The following is a 17,211-nucleotide window of genomic DNA, read 5'->3' on the forward strand; positions in this document are numbered from 1 at the left end:
TAATGTCTAGAGGTCTTTTTGTTCAATAGAAGGAGAAAGAACCCGTTCCACTTTCCCATTTAATTAAAACGAATACTGCTCCAGCTTTTAATCTTCTTATCAATACGGTAAAGTCATGAACAAGCAATAATACTTGTCAGTTTTAAATAATATGTTTTCTATTATAGCAAATATTTCAAACATGTGTAGACTGACCTATTTCATGGAACAAGAGAGCCATCTACTAGTGGTACAAGGATACTCCCTCTTTAGCCCTCCTTCCAAAAAGCCTCTAACACTTCATTTTTATATCAAAGTTCATTCCATTTTTGAAATTCCCTAGTCCATGTCCAGCATATCCCCACGTTCCCAACAGGATTCAACTTCTGTGCCGGGTTCACCTGTGATTGGTTCCAAAAATACCATCACAGGTCTCTTTATCCAAAGTTTAGCATCACAGGTGTGAGATGCCTTCTGTTGATGAACCATGAGCCTTAGCTACTGAGATCCTCCATGCAAAGGGATTCAGTGTTTTACTGACCAGCCTAGCTGATTCAACGTTACTTGCGACAACATCCTGACAACTTTTTACACATAACTTTAAATATATTGCAAAGTTATTTTAGAAATGGCTGCTCTGGTTTAACTTCACTTTTATAAACTGGTGTAACCCAGTGCAAGCCCCCCACAGCTGCAATTCACATGCTGTAATCCACTCCTCCACCTGGCCACATGCCCTAGGGGTTGATTCATACATCTGTCGTAAATGAATGCGATACGTCCGGTGCAGACACTTAAGAAAAGGCTGTACGACTTTCCAAAAAAGATGCACATTGCAAGAGCGTGTGAGACATAATTGTGACCTGTCGCACAGAGTCAGAGACCTTCGACTCCGACCCACAGATTAGGTTGGAGTCTGAAGTATGAACCAACCTTAAGCCTACTAGCAGTCCCTCTCTCTTTCTTCTTCATATTTTCCAGGTTCCAGTCCAACAGCTAAAGTGAGGGCGGGCGGTGGAGAATATCCTGACTGTGGAAAAGGTTTTACCCAGTTAGGGCATTTAAAGAAAAAACAGAGAATTCAGACAGGAGAGAAACCATATCGCTGCTCTGAATGTGGGAAGAGTTTTAATCTGGTAGGAACCCTAAAAACACACCTGTGAACTCACACATGAGATAAACTGTATTGTTTTTCTGACTGCGAGAAGAGTTTCATGGAAAACTGCTGTTAAAATAATTTAAATAAAATACAATTAAAACTAAACATGCTGTGTAAAATTATTTCAAAATCCAGACCAGTAAGTGGCCAAACGAGTCCCAAAACAGGTTATACTTTTGAAAACAAAACTAAGGTTGTAATTTAAAACAAAATCAGAAAGCAAATCTCAACAAAAAGTCGTTCATTTCTTCCAGCAAATGCAGAAGTGAATAGAGAAAACAGATGGGGCATTTTGCATAAAAAACATTTAAAATTTGCAAATACAGGCATCTTTTAATAAAATCTGTTAGCATGCAGAACTAGGAGAATATTGAATAACACATTAAATATGTGTTTTTGTATTTGATTTGTTTAACTCGAATGTTCTGGTTTAACACTTGAGCTGCATATTCAAAATGCTGCGCGTGTCTCGTGTAGTATCGAATCCGGCCACAATCAGCACATTGTTTTGAAGCGGATATTTCCAAAAACTAAATTTAATTAAAGTAGAAAGGTGACCTTTATATCATGCAGTCAAAAATGACTTTTAGCAAAATGCTTCCATGTTAGTGTTTAGTGCGGTCGCCTGTTCATGTTAATCAGCTGCCAGACAGCTTTTTGACGGCTCTCGCTATATGATATGAACACACTCAATAGGAGCAGGGAATCCAATTTCAGACACTTCCCAATCCAGGAGTTAGGGACTAATTATTATATTTTTAAATATCCATTTAAATAATAATAATAATAATAATAATAATAATAATAATAATAAAACCGTGTTTTTGCTTTTATTAGTCTAATAATTAGCGGCGTACATGCGCAGGCTAATGCAATTACTCGACAAAGGAGTTCTTCAACGAATTAGTCAAAAAACACATCAAGATCACACAGTCGTGTCGCTCCAGCTCCAGCGCAGTGATTTCACTGTCTCAGCAGGGCGGCACAGCTGCTGCTAAACTCAATAATACTGTTATTTAAAAACATAAACTTCGATAAAACACACTGAACTCATTAAACTAAACTACAAACACTGAACATTTAAACTCCAGAAAGCAAACGCACCTAGTAAATACTACACATTTTTAAAAGAAGCAACATCATGCAATGATTATTATTTTTCTTTTTAGTCTACAGACTGCAGTCCACCGCGCTGCTGTTTGACTGTGTAATTGAGCCCTGTGTGCGCTCAGCGCTCCCTCACTGTCAGCAGCCGCTTGGGTGTTTATAGTTAACCTCGCCCAACAAAGGAGACGCGCACCAGTACGGCTGTGGTTTTATTTGAAAGGAGATTTAACATTGTTAATTTAATTGCTAAGTCGCAAAGTACTACATTGTGGTAAAAAATAAATAAATAAATACAAATGCGCTGTCCATTACAGGATGTTTCTCATGTACCCCCTGAGGAGCGCTCGAGTACCCCCGTTTGAAAACCATTTACATTTACAACTATTTACATTAACCACGTGTGATTGACTTGTACAAATCTGATAGAGTTTCACAAAGGCATTTGACTTCGGTTCATTATTTAGCCTATACTGCCATCTACAGCATTACTGCGGGTGTGGTTTATTTAAAGAAGAAAAGTCATGGCCCGTACGGGGATTGAACCCGCGACCTTGGCGTTATTAGCACCACGCTCTAACCAACTGAGCTAACCGGCCACACGCACGAAGCTTTTCTCATGTTAAACTGAACAATGACACATTCAAAGTAATGCAAAGGTACAATTCATTTCTAAATACGTTAGTACACACCATCCTCTCAGGGATGATGCTTTTTGCATTTCTTAATGACATTAGAAAATGGTCCTGTAATACGTTGTTATTTCCTCCAATTACACTGAAGAAAAGAATGTGCTCTGTTTCTAGTTCATATTGAATACATAAATAAGCTTTTCTTGCCGAAACCCGGGATCGAACCAGGGACCTTTAGATCTTCAGTCTAACGCTCTCCCAACTGAGCTATTTCGGCTCGATGTCGATTGAAGCCTGTATATAATGAGAAACGTTCAACACCAAAAGGCAAACATCCAGGAAATAGGTTGCTACAGGCTGCCTGAAAGCTCAGCGCTTGAACTGTCTCAACAAACGTTTACCGCTAAAACGTGTACATTGAAAGTCTATTACCGTGTTTAACACAATCAATGTGTTCCAATAGCGGTTAATCCACAGGGTGATCAATAGAGTGACTGCTGGCTTTGTTCACATATTATCAAGACGTTTCCAGGATTCACGCATATTCTGAACAAGCACACTAGAATATGGCAGTGAAAGGAAAGCGAAATAGCAGGTTGATTGGCTCTGGTCTTGTACAGACGCGCTTTCTAAATTTGCAAATGGCAGACTACATTGCCAAGGGGAAAAAAAAAATCCAATATAAATGACTCGTATCAAGATGCGATATAACCTCTGAGAATAGGAGACACACTTGCAGGGGATTTAGCTCAAATGGTAGATTTGTATGTACACATTTATTGCCTACGCATTACAGATATAAATACAGTGTGACAGTTTTTTGGTAAACAGAGACTCCCGCCCTACATGCGTATTTTAAAGTACAGTCTGTTAATTTGTAATATTCCCCAGACTGAAAAACTCCAGTGCGCCCTCCATTGCATGTCTTCAGAGAAGCAAAAATGGGAGGTCTTTTTTAGCAACGGAAGTTGTCTTATTTGAGAATAAATATAAATGGCTTGAAGTTTCTTTGCATTTCTATCGTGTTTGCAATAAAATGTTTTAGCTATTTAACAATCGTTGTCCTGTATACTAGCTACTGTTGCATTTTTGAGCTTCATACCTTAAGTTTTGAGTCACACGATTAAAAAGATTACAGAAAAGTATGTTTTTATCATCTAAGATTTAACGTAGAAATTTGGATGTTATTTTTATACCTTAAGTTTTGAGTCACACATTAAAAAGATTATAAAAGTATGTTTTTATCATCTAAGAAACACAGCAATACCTGCGTTCCCCGTTCATAATATAACTCCAGTCGTGGTCAACTGTAATATGGTAGAGCCCTCATCACCGGCAACTCTCTCATAAATATCTTTTTATATATAATCTGCACATTCTTAGACAAGACGAATAATTACATACAATAAATAGCATTGATGTAAACAAACAGCAGCTTGAGAAAGTAAGACATGAACCATTTATTTACATTAAATATATTGGTTAATTGTGGGCTGTAGTTGTTAACATCCCTGAGCACCTTGTCCAAGACGAGGCGCTTTGGTAACTTCAAGAAGATAAAATGAAAGCCTTGTTAAAGTTTAATCAAATAAATACATTAATAACCATATGAAACAAAACTACGTTTTGGTAGCTCATACCTATTTAAATTACTAAATGCGACCCGTTTAAGAAATTCATTAATATACTAACTGCCATATTAATATAAATTATATTTTAAACTGTTTGATCGGCAGACTATCACAGATGATTTCTAAAATTCATTAATATTTAAAAACTATAAAGCCAGATTACTTAGCACTCGGGGGAAACAGAAATGATTAATTTGTAAAGAATTAGAATTAACATTATGAAGGTATAGATTGTTTTAAATTAAAATATACCCACATTTATTTTTGTTTCATTTCGTAATTTATTTAAACTGTAAATGGCGCTTTCATTTCCCCCATCTTGCTGGTGCCACGGCTTGTCTCTATATCTATTCTCTGATACTTGAGGGTTTGTTTATTACACACTGGCAGCTCAGCTCAATCTTATTGATGTTATTTTGTGAAACTATAAAACGTTCCTGACGAGCTCTAAAGTATTATCCGGGAGAAACGCTTCCTTCGCCGTGTAAATACGGTGACAACAAAGCAACCAGACACATAAACACAATGACTAAATAAACAACATTGACACTCATGGGCTTCCATGCGGGGAATTAATATGGGAAGTGGTGACGCGTGTGCGCGTTTGGGAGAAATACTCCTGTAAAACGGTCAAAAATCTCATTTACTCGTGTGAATTACGAAACACACAGAAAATCCACATCCAGTTCCGCATGGAAACATCGCATTTCACTAAATGTTAATGAGCGTGTTTATTTTTAACTATAAACACTGCAATGGAGCAGGCCAGCTGTTACTGTGGATTACAAGATGGAGAAAGAAGTGGCTGATGGGTGATTTTATGGTTAGCAGTGGTGCAGTCCACCTTAATGACAATTTAATGATAATGAAGCAGCTTTTTTCTTATTGTGTTTTGCTGTGTCTGCTCTGTCTTGTGGTTTTACAGTTGTGTATAAAGCCTCTTACCATGAACTGCATTATACCCGTGTTATAGTATTAATGCAGCTGTTTGAGAATACCCTTGCTGCTTAAATGTCTAACTGAATTAATTCTCGTACTTTTCTGTTCCCAGCTAAGTCCAAAGTCAACACGTCTGCCTTCCATGTTATGGGATGCAAAGGACACAGTCACCATCACAGCTTGTTTCTACCAATCCCATTTCTTAATTGCACAAACTTCTTTCAAAGAGGAATGCATTTCATTGTCACTTCATTAAGAACTTACAACTAAAATCTATTGTGTGAGAGTCAATAATGATGAGGTGCATAGCAGCATGGATAGTGCAGTGAGGCAGGAAATCGACGTGACTGTCCCATTGCAATGTGCAGTATGGGGGATTTGTTTTTGTCATTGATTCCATACTGAGTACAGCAGTGTTACTATGTGATATGCATGTAGAGGGAGGTGGGGGGGGTTGCATCTCTGCTTAAAGAAAAACTGAGATTTGCAACAGCATCTGGTTTTAACAATCAACTGCTTATAAGAATCAAATCATCCGGGACGGATGTGATTGTTATAAATGGAGTGCACTGTAATCATATACACTGAGTGTACAAAACATTAGGAACACCTGCTCTTTCCATGAAATAGACTGACGAGGTGAATCCAGGTGAAAGCTATGAGCCCTTATTGTTGTAACCTGTTAAATCCACTGGGACCAAATCAATCAGTTGATAATCTGCTTGTAAGAATCAAGCAATGAAGGGAGACAGGTTAAGGAAGGATTTTTAAGCCTTGACCCTTGAAATTGAGACATGGATTGCGTATGTGTGCCATTCAGAGGGTAAATGGGCAAGACAAAAGATTTAAGTGCCTTTGAACGGGGTATGGTAGTAGGTGCCAGGCGCACCGGTTTGAATGTGTCAAGAACTGCAACGCTGCTGGGTTTATCATGCTCAACAGTTTCCCGTGTGTATCAAGGATGGTCCACCACCCAAAGGACATCCAACCAATGGCAGGCCAGCGGTCGAAAATGGCTCATTGATGAAATAGGCCAAAGGAGGCTGACACAAATTGTGTAGAGCAACAGACGGGCTACAGTTAGTCAACTGACAGTCCAGTAACAACAGTGGTGCTGAAAGACCCATAAAAGAATGCACAAGTCGTCGTACCTTGACATGAATGGGGTATGGCAGCTGACGACCTAACAGAATTCCACTTCTTTCAGCAAAACACAAGAAACTGCGGTTGCAGTGTAGATGAAGATAGGAGACAGGTTAAAGAATGATTTTTAAGCCTTGACACAATTGAGACATGGAATGTGTATGTGTGCCATTCTGAGGGTAAATGGGCAAGACAAAAGATTTAAGTGCCTTTGAACCGGGTATGGTAGTAGGTGCCATATATATATATATATATATAATATATATATATATATATATATATATATATATATATATATATATATATATATATACATGTCTGGAAAAAATTAAGAGACCACTGCAAAATTATCAGTTTCTCTGGTTTTACTATTTATAGGTATGTGTTGGGTAAAATTAACATTTTTATTTTATTCTATAAACTACTGACAACATTTCTCCCAAATTCCAAATAAAAATATTGTCATTTAGAGCATTTATTTGCAGAAAATGACAACTGGTCAAAATAACAAAAAAGGTGCAGTGTTAACAGACCTCAAATAATGCAAAGAAAATAAGTTCATTTCATTTTTAAACAACACAATACTAATGTTTCAACTTAGGCAGAGTTCAGAAATCAATATTTGGTGGAATAACCCTGATGCTTTCCACTAGTCTTTCACATTGATGTTAGGTGACTTTATGCCACTCCTGGCGCAAAAATTCTATCAGCTCGGCTTTGTTTGTTGATGACTTGTGACCATCCATCTTCCTCTTGATCATATTCCAGATGTATTCAATGGGGTTCAGGTCGGGTGATTGGGCTGGCCATGAGAGGGTCTTGATCTGGTTATCCTCGATCCACACCTTGATTGACCTGGTTGTGTGGCATGGAGCATTGTCCTGCTGGAAAAACCAATCCTCAGAGTTGGGGAACATTGTTAGAGCAGAAGGAAGCAAGTTTCTTCCAGGACAACCTTTTACTTGGCTTGATTCATGCGCCCTTCACAAAGACAAATCTGCCCGATTCCAGCCTGGCTGAAACACCCCCAGATGAGTCCAATTTTCAGCTTTGCCCAACACCTGGTTGTCTAATGGTTAGACGGAGACTTGGAGAGCCCTATAAGCCACAGTGTCTCGCAGCCACTTGAAAAGTGGTGGAGGATCGGTGATGATCTGGGGGTGCTTCACAAGGCTGGATTCGCGCAGCTTTGGCAGGATCAAGCCAATTGCAAGATTGTCCTGGAAGTAACTATTCTGTATCATAGCTGCTTTTGAGATTGGAGATTTGTTACCTTAACCTGGATCCAAATGGTATGTTTCAGATTTCTTCACCAATGGAACCATGGCAGCTCTTGCTGTGAAAGTGGAATCTGTCCCCAGCTTGTCTCCAAGTCAACTAACTCTAAGGGATCCTAGTTGCCGGCCTCTCCAGTCTGATGCTATCAATGTGGTTTTTTACTTCAATGTCAACTCTTGTGGAACAACTAGAAGGGTTAGTATTGACACATTTAAACTCATATTTGAAGAGGTGTAACATGTTGACAAGGACCGGCCACAACACCCTGACTCAATCTTGGCAGGGGCATGGTGACCTCTATTGCAATTACATGAATCATGGGCACTTGCCACCTGAAGGATGCCACAGTTGTATTGAACTGCTTGTCCAGTTGACAAAGGTACTGTGACGCATGATCTGACTCTTAGATATGGCATTGCATGTGCAGCCTATCGACTCTTGGGATCAACTGAAAGGATCATACTAATGGGGGATGAACTCCTGGTTTGTACAGAGGATGGTACTAAATTAGTATGCAAGTTCATACCAATTGCAACTGACTAAGCAGCTCAAGAGTCCCCAGCTGTGTATTCAAATAGTCTATTTGTTAAAAAAACAAAAAAAAAAAAAAAAAAAAAAAAAAAAAAAATAACTATTGCCCTGTAGAAGTTACTGAAACAATAATAAGTTGGTCTAGCAGTTTCTGTGGACAAATTTGTGGTATTGTACTACCTGGAACAAATATGGGAAATACCAAAATGTGTTGGAAATTATGAAACTTGATTACTCATACGTAGACTTTCAAAGAAAGATTTGAAGATTGTTATTGATATAAAGTTAGTATGCAGCTGGGGATGGTCAAGTACTATTAGCTAGTTTGCTGCTTTTGTATGCAGCTCGTACTAAATCTGCATGTTGGTTGCAACTGAGCTATTGTGATTTTTCTCTTGCAGTTTGACAACAACCTCCTGACTTATAAGAATGAAGTGCTGTTCACATCAGCGGTAAGGGTCATCACAAATTGAGCATTTTATGATTGAGCCTGAAGCTCTACTAACCCATCTCCTATTTCCAGGCTGAGAGTTGCCTGTCACTATCTGGTTAATGACACCAAGTTAGTACAGTTCTTGTACCAGAATAAGCCTGCACCTGGAGTCCAGTCTGGCTTGGTGGACCTTGAGGTCATCATACGGCTTGCATTGGGTATGACTTGGAATGGAAAATAGTGGATGCTGTAGTAATGTGTTTCGGTCTATAAATTCTCCATTGCGTCTCTGCAGATTCAACCTACAATGATTTATATGGAGCGGAGGATTACCCTGTTGAAGTAATAACTTATATTTTGAGGTAGAAGGAGGAGAGTGTGCATGCATTTTTGTCCAGTTTGTTAACTTAACTCCACCTGCAGGCTGAAGGGATGGGTGGTGGTGCAGTGAAGGCATTTGTCTTCTGGACCAATTGAGCTGAAGAGAGATGGATCCCTTCACTTTATGCCTATAAGCAGTAACGTGAACAATTGCAGTTCATGTAAATAAGTTTGGTGTAACTTTGTTTATTCCACTAACTGATTTATTTTCTCTTGCAGCCCAAGTCAATGTGTCTTCTTGGAGCTGCAATGGGTGTTTTCAATGGCTATCTTTGTAGCTGGAGTTATATCTCTTTGCAAAATGCCAAAAAGTGTGAATTGATAAATAAAAATCTTGCTTTATGAAGGTTGATTTGGATTGTTTTTGGTGGGTGCTTCAACCAATTATACATTGTGAAAAAATGGCCTTGCTAATGGGATTCTCTCCCCTTGCTGCATTGTATCTTTTTTTTTTTTTTTAAGATTTGGTATTTCATGCTCAATATAGTGTGTTATTCAGGACCCTTCACTAATTCACTGTGTGAACCCAGAGGCATAGACTTCCCTCCTCCTCCATTGAGCTGTAACCCTATTCTTTATATTGAACAATAAGGCAGTTACTACATGTAAGAAATAACCCACAACAGGGTGTGCAGTCAAACAATTCTTACAGGCAGAGTGCCTTCAACCCCGCAGGAAGTGCTGGAAGAATTCTCAACACCCAGCCTGGAGTGGGTTACTTAGCTTATAAAATGGCTTGCGTTTTTTTTTTTTAAATAATTATACTAACTGGCTTTAAGGGAAAAATATCAGAACTATATTGATGTATCCCTCCACTAAGAACTAGTCCCTGAAGACTGTTTGAAACTCACTTCTAAATCTTTTGTAGTCCTCTTTGACTACATAATAGCCATTTTCTATACTTTTGAGGCATAAGCAATTAGAAAATAACACTTATTACTTTTTTTGTTACACAGTGTAATTGATATAAAGATAACCCACAGTTTGTTTCATTAATGCTGTAAAATACCAGGTTATATTTTTTTATATTTTTACTTATGTGTTTATTTCGTCATTTATTTATTTAATTCATTATTTATTTCGAATTTTATTTTGTTATTTATTTTTTTTAATTTTGGCACAAGTTATCCTCCATATGCTGGGTTATGAAGAGAGGATCTCTTCCACAGGAGGGCATAGTGCTTGTACACTTCGGGAGCGCCCACTTCAAGGGCCCTTCTCAGTGCGCTTCGTAGGGCACATTTTCGTGGATCTTCACTGATCTGCTCTAATCGTCCTCTCCCTTCTCCTTCCCTGATCTGCTCTAATCGTCCTCTCCCTTCCGAGCTCCTGCCTAAAACTGCATCCACCAATCACAAAGAGCAGGCAGGACTTTGGTCTCTTTTGTAAGTTGTGAATCATCACAACTTTTCCAGTTCAGGTGATGTACACACTTTCTTTCTTCTGCATCACACACACACACACACATTAAACACGATAATACAACTATTTACAAATAGTTTTGGAGGAGTAACACCACCCCTGTGTTCAATCCAATACACTTCTGTGCTCTTACTGGACTTTACTCATGTTAGCAAATGTTTTTACTGTAAGTTAACTGCGACTGGTCGAACTGCCTCTTAAATGAAATTATTTACTGTACTGTTATTTATGTTCAGTTTGTATTTGATCTTACTGTATACTGATTTTACTGTACTTTATAACTGCTCTTATCTGTAATGTGATCATTTGTAATGTGATACTTGTACTGTAATACTCTGTAACATTTTTAAGTCGCCCTGCTAAGAATAAATATTCTAAGTCATTAAACACAGAAAATGATCGTTTTCAGAAAAACAATGTTCTGATTCTATTTTGCTAATAGTCACTTCGTTAGTTTTCTGAAGAGTTGATCTGATGTTACTGAACTGAATGTGTGTCGGTGTATAATTGTTTAATTACCCAGCCAGGTTTAACACCTTAGTTGATTCTGGTGAGTATAAAGGTGCTGTCTATGGGCTTATCTGCACGAACCTGTAGTGTTTGATTCCGGACTGAAGAGTTTACAATGGGGATGCGCAGTGTTCAGACAGCGCTTTTGCTCGCTTTGATTTTACTTGTGCAGCTCCACGGCGCTTTTGGGTGGAACTGGCCAGATCAGCAGGTTTATAACGCTGCGCCGTACCAGCAGCCTACTGGAGCACAGTCGTTTTCTGCGCTGAGAGCGGTATTTCAGGCGAAGCCCACCCCTCGTTCCGTGGAGAGAGCTGACCTGTCGCTGTCAAATTCGGTCACTCTGCACTGCAGGAAAGACGCCATGGTCGTGACGGTGAACTGGGACTTGTTCGGGATCGGCTACCTGGTGAACAGCATCGACTTGAGTGTGGGGTCAGCGGGCTGCTCAGCCACTTCCGACAGCGTCGCCAGCACGATTTTGTTCAGCATCCAGCTCCAGGATTGTGGCAGCTCTTTCCAGGTAATCCTGCGTGTCGATTGCATTTGTTAATGTGGTAGCCAGTAGAGTAAACTGTTCTTGAGTAGTTAGCCCAGCTTTCCTTACTACTTGCACTTCAGAGTGAAGTTCTTGTGTACAGTAGAATTTCAGTGTTTTGATCAGTGATCTTTATAGGTGATGGTATGTAAAACTGTTCAACTGTTTTGTGCATTAATTGGGTATCTTGAGCAATTTCTGATGTTATACATATTAGAATTTGTGTGTTCTGTTACAAATTGTCAATTAAATTAGACCATCAGTAATTTACTTCTTGACATTGCTCAAAGATTTTGCAGTGAGGTGCATGAAATGAAGATTAACAATGTACTGACTGGCTGGAGCTTGTCGTCAATTATCAGTTTCCTTGTGCTAGTCAAGTTATTCAAATGTATTAAACTGTTTGAACAAATACTCAATTCCTTCTGTACCTTAAGGGATTAAAGGTCACTTCACTCTTTTATAATCAAGCATTGAAGGGTCACTTCCACTTCTCTCCCTAGGTATTCCCAGACTTCCTGAGCTACACAAACCATCTCTATTAAAGCCTGCCAGCATTGGTATCATCACCAGAGTTAATATGGCTGACATTCTCCTTGAATGCTGATACCCGAGGTACTGTACTGCGCAGACAAGGACCTGAGGGGCCGGATCTGTAAACTTGATGCTAAATCCTTTTGCTGCTGGTCATTCGCTTGTACCAGGGTTCAAGCCTCTGCTGTATTAGATTTGACAATTATTTTCGAAGGAAGCAAACACGTTTTGTCTTAATTTAACAAATGCTTTTCTTTCCATGCTGACTGGGTGATTCATATTAAAATTGGTTACTTTCTCTTGCCTCCCCCCCCCCCCCCCCCCCCCCCCCCCCCCCCCCCCACTTGTGAAGTCACGTTTCATTGGTTATGCATGCTATCAATTACAAGGTTATTTCTTTTCAAGAGGTGGAATGTCAGCAGCAGCCCCATGAAGCCAACCTGGGTGCCCTTCACTTCAACAGCCTCTACAGAGCAAATCCTGGACTTCTCCTTGCTGCTCATGAGTAGTATGAAGGAATGGGCAGGGTATGGGGAGTGGGGTTTAATCGGAATCTGGCAACTGTCTGTGAACATGAAAACCGGTTTCTCATGTATTAGATGCTGAAGCTTATCTTCAAATGGTCGTTATCCTCCACTTCCATAGTTAACCGAGGGATGCTGTGTGATTTCTAACAATGTTTTCAGTTATTGATTGTCATGATAATGGTGATTATTGGCCAAATTAAATTATTGTTGCTATTTGAGTCGCATGGCAACTGCCAGTGTAAGGGGGTGAGTTTAGAAGAGAAATGAATATAAAATCCCCTATTGTAACTTGTAATGTGTAATTCCTGTGTTGCATATTTAAACATATGTGATTGAGAGCATTTACTTTTGGAAGTGTCACGAAATGTATTCAAACAACGGAACAGCATTGCACATAATATTTAACCTAATTTTTCCTTGTAAGTGTATCTCTGCAGTAAACCCCAAAACTCCCTGTAAAGACAGCAGGAATGTATAGGTCTGTGATTCAATACAATGACTGTCTATAGAAAGAACTGGCAACACCATTGACGATTGAAGTAACTTAAAAAAAATGATGGTGATTAAGTAGATTCAAGAAAATGCACAGAGTCCTTTTCTTCAATCAGTTGCCAGGTTTATTGAAATATGCAGGGAATCTGGTCGCTGGTACAGGACAAGCAGAATACTCTACATTACAATGTTTGCATGACATTAAATACCCTTCTGTATAGATGGTCCACCTCCCCTTTCTCTGACACTTAACCAATGGTCAAGGCAATTTAATTTATTGTGTGTGTGTGTGTGGTCTAGTGTGACAACCTCTGAACTCAGTGCATTCTTCACACTCCTGGAGACAAAAGGTCCATACATCTGCCTTTTGTTATCTTCTTGCGACCCCTTTGATCCCAGTGGCATTATCTCTTTCGATCTCTCTGAAGTCTTTAGAGCCTGTGCTAATTGTAGTCCACAGCATTGTTATCTCGTTAGCTTGCAGTCAATGTTGGGCAAGAGCTTGTAGACGCAACGTCTCTATCAATGGTTAGCAGTACATGCAATTTGAACCAGTCTGCAATATTAGTCTCTTTTCAGAAAAACACCAGTATAGCTCTGCCAGTCCACATGCATAGCAAACTGCTAATCAATTCTCAATCCATGTTTTCCAACAATGATAATAAAATATATAATTAATTTATACCCAAATATTTATTTTCTCGAGTATAAATAAATCAATTACTTTATTTTTAACTAAACAATTCTACCCCATTACAAAAAAACTTTCTGAAATGCTACTTGTCCAGTAATAATTCTCCAGGGTTACTTTAAAATACATTCCTAATGGAATAGGCACCTCATTTTCTATTTCTAGTATTGATGAGTTTATGGAAGTTTCTTGTTTATGTATAACATTTATTGTTAATATTTATTGCTAACAATAGTTAACAGACTGCACTGTATATTCTCCAAATAACTGCAATTAATATTTTCTCTTCTGAAAATTACAAAAATGAACAACACTAGCTTACTAAAAAGCTCAGTGATCCTTGTCACATTGTCTGAGCTTGGGCCACTCAAAGGTCAATATTCTTCACTGACATTTTCACTAACACCCGATTCAGTATAAAAATTTAAATCTGAATTCAATATAATTTCTAGTACTTCTTTCCCACAGAGCATTTCTCACCATTTTCCAGACATTCTTGACATTTTGTGACTGGGTTTGTTGTGTGTAATTCCGTCAGTAGCTGGCAGATGGCACAAGAGACCACTACAAGCTGTTACAGACGCCCAGTGTTAAAATATCAGATTATCAGCAGTTTTGTAGATTCAGTAATTCAAGTTCAAAGTTCAAATTCAAAGCTCAAAATTTGCATAACGTACCAGTATGTTCATACTCCCTGGGGACCACTCCTTCACACAGTCACAGCAGCAATGCATTTTTTATCATGTGTGAATTCGCTGGTGTTTTACAAAGTCTCTTGAATCACTGTAAATCTTCCTGCAATCAGAACAGTGATACAGTTTCACTCCTATGTGAGTTTGCTGGTGTGTTTTAAGGTATCCTGACTGATTAAACCTCATCCCACAATCAGAACAGTGATATGGTTTCTCTCCTGTGTGAAGTCGTTTGTGTACAAAAAGGTATCCTGATGAACTGAAACCCTTCCCACAATCAGAACAGTAATATGGTTTCTCTCCTGTGTGAACATGCTGGTGTTTTACAAGATCTCCTGACTGAACGAAACTCTTCTTACAGTCTGAGCAGTGATATGGTTTGTCGCCTGTGTCAATTCGCTGGTCTGATACAAGGTTTGCTGATGAACTGAAAGTCTTCCCACAGTCACAGCAATACGGTTTCTCTCCTGTGTGAGTTCGCTGGTGTGTTTTAAGGTGTCCTGACTGATTAAACCTCATCCCACAGTCAGAACACTGATATGGTTTCTCTCTGTGTGAACACGCCTGTGTTTTACAATATCTCCCAAGTGACTGAACCCCTTCCCACATTCAGAACAGTGATATGGTCTTTCTTCTGTATGAATTTGCTGATGTATTACAAGGGTTGCTGAATGACTAAACCTCTTCCCACAGTCAGAGCAGCGATACGGTTTCTCTCCTGTGTGAACACTGTGTTTTACAATATCACCCAAGTGACTGAACCCCTTCCCACATTCAGAACAGTGATATGGTCTTTCTCCTGTATGAATTCGCTGATGTATTACAAGGGTTGCTGAATGACTAAACCTCTTCCCACAGTCAGAGCAGTGAAATGGTTTCCCTCCTGTGTGAATTCGCTGGTGTGTTGCAAGGTTTTCTGACCGACTGGAACTCTTCGCACAGTCAGAGCAGAGATATGATTTATTTATCTGGAACCTGGAAAATACAAACAGGAGAGTAGGGAATGCAAACTGTTTCAAGTAGGGAATGCTGCAATTGTATCTTCCTCATTTTGTTGTTTCATAACCTTTTTCTAAATTGGGTTATTAGCAAACACAAAACTGTAGTGTAGTCTCCACCAGGGAGGTTGCAATTACAGCGGGCAGATTTCTGGAGCCAGCATTATACTTCAGTCAATAGGAAAGCCATGAGTAAAAGAATCAGGGAATGTACACATTATCATCTCTTTTGTTCCAGATTGTACCTGTTCTGTCATAAGAAATGGTTGAAAGCTATATATTGTTGAACTTGTCTTTCAGTAAGTTTAAATAGGTTTCTAGTTTACAACAAACACAAACTCTGTAACCACAATATACAAATAATGAAACAAAAAGGAAAAAAATAAATAAAACACATGTAGGCAAAAACATGAGCTAAATAAAGACACTAAAATGCAAACTCTCACTTAACTTCCACATGAATGATACAGGACTCCCCCCAGGAATTTTCAGTCTCCAGGATTGGCAGACTAAAGCATCTGGGTGGCAGAATGTTATAAACCCCCCCCCCCAGTCTTGTCAAGCATCAAGCAAATAGGCACAACTGGAATGGTGCTGGGGCCAGGATTAACACAACTGTTGTTTCTAACTTGGCTTCTCTTTATGAATCCAATTCATTTTAACAGCTCATTTTAAATGCCCTTGGTTGACATTTGCCAGTGTAGCAATGAGAGGTATTATATTGATTTGTACAGCACTGTTGAGATAAGATAACATTTTGTTTTGACACACAGGTAATAAGTACTATTGGGTGGGTACTGAGTACTAAGTACAGCCAACACAACACAGGGAGCTGCATATGAGGCCCACCATGGTAAACAGGTTGAGAACCAACTAACTGATTTTTCAAACAAGGATACCTACATTTTAACAGATATACTTTCAACTGACGAAATAAAGCAGAATATGGCCCAGACGAAATCAAAGCCTGCACCATCTGCTAATCACACTTTTAAAAACAAACTGCTATAAATGCTGTTAAACACTTTTTCTATAAAAAGTGAGATTAGCAGCTTAAGCAGGTTTTGATTTGGTCTGGGCCGATGTCTCTTAGGATATTCAGGCAATGGATATCAATATTGACAGAATTCAATATTATTTCACTGTTTTGAATTAAATTGATATTAAATTCTTGGAATGTTAGTAAGTTTTACCACTTGTTAGTTATTGTAAGCTAGGTATCCTAAACATTATGACTCATCATCCAGTCACTGTGCTCCACACATCAATTCCAACTCTTAACTGAAAGAATAATTCCAGGCATACAGACTTCCCAATCTTCAGAAATTAATAAGCTTGTATTTACTTACATCAAATAATAGTCAGAGGAGTGGAGAACCCTTCAAAATACAGCAATATGTCCCATGCCAGTACCTCCATCCAAGCACAAAGGAATATTCTTCAGTGTAACTATTTTCTTATCATTATGTCTTTATATCCTTTAAGAATGTAAAAGGACTGAAGGATTGAGTCACTTATCATTTCTAAGTATAGTCTTGTTATTAATCTATATACGTATCAAACGGTATCAAAGGTCAAAAACTGTATTCACTTCTCC

The 17,211-nt window shown here is 38.8% G+C and overlaps 2 non-coding genes across 2 annotated transcripts; both read right to left on the bottom strand.

Annotated features, from left to right (window-relative positions):
- Positions 1-2,767: 2,767 nt before the first annotated feature.
- On the bottom strand, positions 2,768-2,841 carry trnai-aau. The gene has a single exon. It is a non-coding gene; the product is annotated as a tRNA-Ile (tRNA).
- A 237-nt stretch (positions 2,842-3,078) lies between these two features.
- Positions 3,079-3,151, bottom strand: trnaf-gaa. Its single transcript has one exon. It is a non-coding gene; the product is annotated as a tRNA-Phe (tRNA).
- Positions 3,152-17,211: the final 14,060 nt, after the last annotated feature.

The sequence above is a fragment of the Polyodon spathula genome, chromosome 51, assembly GCF_017654505.1.
Source record: "Polyodon spathula isolate WHYD16114869_AA chromosome 51, ASM1765450v1, whole genome shotgun sequence".
NCBI classification, from domain to species: Eukaryota; Metazoa; Chordata; class Actinopteri; order Acipenseriformes; family Polyodontidae; genus Polyodon; species Polyodon spathula.